General features: G+C 43.9%; 1 long non-coding RNA gene across 1 annotated transcript; it reads left to right on the top strand.

Annotated features, from left to right (window-relative positions):
- Positions 1–3,561: 3,561 nt before the first annotated feature.
- On the top strand, positions 3,562–4,675 carry LOC311228641. Its single transcript, XR_014619677.1, has 3 exons — positions 3,562–3,579; positions 4,070–4,338; positions 4,438–4,675. It is a non-coding gene; the product is annotated as an uncharacterized lncRNA (long non-coding RNA).
- Positions 4,676–5,596: the final 921 nt, after the last annotated feature.

Below are 5,596 nucleotides of genomic sequence, written 5' to 3'. Positions count from 1 at the left end.
ACTTTCTCCGGATCAATTATCAGCCCCTCAGCCGTGAGCAGATGACCTATGTAGGGCACCTCTTTTTGTCGATGCTTGAACATTTCATTGTATACTTGTATGCCGTGACAATTAAAACTCTTGACTTGACTGACTTGAACTTGTCCGCGTTCAGCTTGATGTTGCGCTCCCTGCATCTGGTTAGAAAGCCTCTGAGTTTCTCGTTGTGGTCCTTTTCTGCCTCCTTCTGCGTTGCTCCTTCGCCTGTGATTAACATATCATCTGCTATAATGTAGACTCCTGGTAGGCCCTCTAGGGCCTGCATGAGCTTTCTTTGGAACACTTCCGGTGCTGGGCTTATTCCCATCGGCATCCGGAGCCAACGGAAGCGACCAAATGGGGTGGCGAACGTGGTCAGGTAGCTTGACTCCTCTTCTAGCTTGACGTGCCAGAAATCGTGCTTCACGTCGCAGACTGTGAATACTTTTGCCTTTGACATCTCCGGAAGGATGTCATCTATAGTTGGGAGTGGATAGTGACTTCTCTTTAGTGCCCGATTCAGAGGTTTCGAGTGTGCGTGTCATATTATGCAGGTAGGAGTCAGTCAGTTTGTGTGGGGAACAGCTATCACTGATCAGTGGACAAGACGAGTTAAATCACATAATAATCCCCAGCCAGGCGGTTAAGTGGCGCAGTGGGCAAGCCGCTCGCCACTAACGCAGGATATGCTGGGTTTAAGCCCAGCTCTCGGCGTTGCTACCAGCTTGGCTGGTCGTTCATACTAATACAATTGGCAGTATTAGGGGGTGGGAAGCTGGTGGGTGGGGTCCGGACGTTGTGGACAGCGACTCCTACAGGTCGGTTGGTGCGCCTGCGCAGCAGAATCAGGAAACAACGGGGGCGGCGTGTCCCTCCCACGCAGACCCTCGCCGCTGAGAGATCGCGCTGTGCAGGTGAAAAGATGCGACGGCTGCCTCCTCGTGTACCGGAGGTTACATGTGATGCAAGGCTTCGTCCACATTGCAGCCGACCTGTGGGAGGCATGGCCTAACAACGTTCGAGACAGGGGAGGGGTAGAATTGGACAATACGAAAATTGGGGAAGGCCGCTTGGATCTCATTACACATTTAGTTTTGTCTATGATAGAGATGGCTTAAACATCGACGTGCGAGAACTGCACAACTTGAGGCTTATGTGAGCGTCAATACAATTAACATAATGGGTCAGTAGGAATCGCCCCCGGTCCGTTACCGAAGGCGAAAAGCAACTCTTTCTCCCTAAAGTATTTAAGCTAAACAACATCTCCACTTATATTCAGATGGGGCAAAATCCATAACCAAATCATTATGGTTATTTAGCAGCACTGTATGCAGCCCAATGCAGTCGCACGTAGTTCGTTATTTCAGTGCATAACGTCTAGCCATGACCTTTAATCTTTACTCTTGTGCATTTATATAACATATTTTATCCAAAGCGCTTTACAATTTGTTACTCACATTTTACCCATTCACTCACACATTCACACACGGACGGCGGAGGCGACCATGCAAAGTGCCAACCTGCTCATCGGGAGCAATTAGGGGTTAAGTGTCAAGGACACTTTGACACACTGCCTGGGAGGAGCGGGAATTGAACCGGGAACTTCCGGATTACCAGACGACTGCTCTACCTCCCGAGCCACTGTCGCACCCCCGAGGCACTGTCGCCCCCTTACTGTACTTGTGCTGTATAATGACAATACATTTCATCTAATCTAATCTAATTATATGTTCTGTAGGCTTTCAGAAAATACATTGAATGAAGATGACACACCGTTGATCACAGCGGTTCGATTCAGGACGGGTGGAAACACGGGCTGGTTCACTATAGGAATCAAGGAATCTCAAACAGAACCGGTTCCAGAAAAATAACTACTTAGGTGGAAAAGGGCTGACTGTGTACCTTTCGACAAGGAACGTGATGGTGCTGTTTGTGTTCCGATGTGACCCTGGGAAGGCTACTTGGTAGGCACTCTGTGTCTATCGCTTATTCGTCCTCTCCCTTACACACACACACACACGCACATACACACACACAAACACATTTACAAACACAGACTCTCTCTCTCTGAAACAAAAACATGCACACACATACTGTAAACTCTCTCACACACATAAAAACACACTTTCTGTCACACACAAACAAACTCACTCACACACAAACAGCCTCTGTCTCTCTCACACACAAAAACACTCACACACATACTGTACACTCTCTCACACATAAAAACTCGCTTTCTGTCACACACAAACAAACTCACTCACATACAAACAGCCTCTCTCTCACACACAAAAACACTCACATGACAAAAACTCTCTCTCTCTCTCTCACACACACACACAAAAACACACACATACTGTAGTGTACACTCTCACACAATCTCACTCACTCACATACAAACACAGCCTCTCTCTCTCTCTCACACACAAAAACACTCACACATACTGTACACTCTCTCACACACATAAAAACTTGCTTTCTGTCACACACAAAAACACTCACATGACACACACACACACACATATGTGACTCCGCCCAGCGTGCGCGCCTACAACTCGGCGACCCAGGTTCCTCACGAGAAGAGAAAGAATTTTTTATTTTTATTTTTTTTTCATTTCCGTTTTTTTTTTTTTTTTTTTTATATATATACTTACAGTTCGAGGGTTGAAGAACATATTTAGTATAACAGCGAACATATATAATAACTCTAATTGTGTTTAAATTGTGTTTAAAAATGGCTCCTTGAGACATACTCTGATCGTCTCTCACGAAGCTGTGGGGGCAGTTCCCTCGGGCTGTCCTATTTTTGCATGTGAAAGGCTGCTGTTGATGTGAGGTATGCCCCCACACGGTGTGGTGTTTATATTCACAGCACCTGTAGCAGAGAACACTTTTTTGCTGCTTAGATAACATCGACATGGCCGCACAAAAATTATCAGCTGCTCTTAATAGAGGAAGAGATGGAATGAGTATAGACTCCTCGGCGACGATGAGTGACCACATCACGGACTACATGGTCATCACTGAAGGTGAGCCGCCACCAGCTCCTTTATCCGACGATGAAGAGACCGAAGACGCAGATGAAGACGCAGATGAAATTGTCCCAGATCCAATCGAACCTGCCGACGATGGTGAAACAGAGGAAGACGGAGACCTTTGCGTTGAAACTGTAGCATTGGGCTTTTCAGCTGAATCGACCATGCGATCAGTTGAAAAGATGTCTGGTTTAACGGTGGAGGGCGAAATAGAAGAGGAACTCGGAAAGATAAACTCTTTCCACTGCAAGTGCCAGGCGCGCCGAAAGGAAAATTCAGAACGATCTGCCCTGTCTTGTTCAAAAAAACTGTCGGTTGAGCTAATTTACCAAAACCGATTGGACACCGCGTCGTTGACACCAAGAGAAAGGGACATGTGTCTGTTGTCCATTATTGGAACATGCCAAAATGTTTCAGAGATGACGCAAAGTACAAAGAAAGTCAACGCTATACGCCTGGCTTCAAGGACAACGTACAGATTCCACGACGTTGTCGTCTGTCGTCCAATGTTCTGTTTCATTTATGGGTAAGTGTTTTTATGCTTGTATATTGTATTGGACGTAGATGTATTGTATTGGACGTATATGTATGTTTAGCAATAGGTTTAAATAGGTTTAAATAGGTGTTAAAGTCTAGATATAGTCGTCGAATCCTATTCTACCCTGCGAGGGCGTCCATTTTGGATATTCTGGGTAGTGTAGTTTTTGTGCGGCCATTTTGTAATGCACATCGCTAGGATAGGGATTCTTAAAAACTACACCTGAATGTAAACAAGAGTGATTGATTGATTGATTGAAAAGTTTATTAACAGATTGCAGAATGGGTACAGTACAGTACAGCTCAATACATACAATTGTTAAGGGGATGCAGACCAGAGAAAGACTTCCATCTTGTTTACATCAGGGTCCCCCATTTTCAATTCATCATAACATAATATATGACATACAGATACAGTGTGTACAATGTGTGTATTTCATTCATTAATTCTCTTCCCTATTGTTAACATTTTTGTTTAGGATCAGCGATGCGCTTCTCAAAAGCCTTTTCAAACACTACAAGACAGATGGCCTCACACCGCGGGAGAGGAAGAAACAGCCGAGAAATCACAAGCGTTTTTTGTCTCTTTTTGACGTAAAAAGGGTTGTGAAATTTCTGATCAACTTTGCTGTCCTCCATGCGATTGTGTTGCCTGGCCGTCATGCTGGTCACAAGGATTTCACTGCAAAGTTACTGCCAACCAATCTGACCAAAGCTGCCCTGTGGCGCCTTTACAGCGGTATAGAAGGTATGTCATAAAACCACCCCTTTCTTTCTCTCTCACACACACACATGGTTCCCACTTTTTCTTATTCTACCAATCTAACAAAAACACTTGTCTTTTCAGGATTTCGTGTTGTTGGTCAGAGATCCTTCCTTCGGTTGTGGAAAGCACTCCTTCCGCAGATAATGATCACAAAACCCAGGACAGATCTGTGTTCTCAATGCTACTCCAACAATAACCAATTACAGCAAGCCGCGGGAAGGCCAGAGAAGTTGCAGGTGGAGAAACTCCAGGTGTGTACAGTCTACTTTCACTACTACACTACAGACTGTTTTTTACCACCATCTATTCCCCTGTACCCCCGTCCATAGTGGCTTGTTTACAGTATTTACCCAAACATAGCAACGTCCGATGACGACATAGAATGGGTACAATACAGTACAGCTCAATACAACAACAGTGGACTGGAGGATGAAGACCAGAAAAAGACTTTCGCCTTTTTTACATAAGGGTCCTCCATTTTCAATTCATCAAAACATTTAGAGACATACAAATATACAGTAGTTTCATAAAAATGCTAAAATGCTATTGATTGATTGATTGATTTAAAACTTTATTAACATATTGCAGAATGGGTACAGTACAGCTCAATACATACAATTGTTAAGGGGATGCAGACCAGAGAAAGACTTTCGTCTTGTTTACATCAGGGTCCCCCATTTTCAATTAATCATATTTCATATCTAAATCATATAATATCTCATTGCTAAATATATGCAATATATAATCTAATAATCCAATAATCTAAATCTAATATATAATATAAAAATGCTAAATGCATGGGTATTTTATTTTGTCTTTAATGTTAGCTTGCAAACTCGAATACTGTCTTGGTAAGCCTCATAATGAATTGTTTGGGGAAAAAAAGAAAAACATCGTGATGTGTATCGTGTATCGCAGAAAGGTCAGAAAATATCGTGATATCATATTTAGGCCATATCGCCCAGCCCTAGCTTCAACACACATGACATTAGGATAACCTGAGGATAACTGAGCACTGCCACCTCATTAGCCGTGTGTGTGTGTGTGTGTATTGAGCCGTACTGTGTTGTACCCATTCTGCAATCTGTTAAATAACGTTTTCTTTCATTCATGCTTTCATCCAGGTGCAGTTAAAACATCTGGCCCTTGTTGACAGAGAACGCGAGCTGTTGCAGGAGATGACTGCCGCCACAAAGCGCACATGCGCCGAGAACATGGATCTGTCGCTAGGCCCCTCCCC

This window comes from Notolepis coatsorum, assembly GCF_963971535.1.
Source record: "Notolepis coatsorum genome assembly, chromosome: 1".
Taxonomy (NCBI): domain Eukaryota; kingdom Metazoa; phylum Chordata; class Actinopteri; order Aulopiformes; family Paralepididae; genus Notolepis; species Notolepis coatsorum.
The sequence above is the reverse complement of the archived record's forward strand: the minus strand, read 5'-3'. Positions and strand labels throughout refer to the sequence as shown.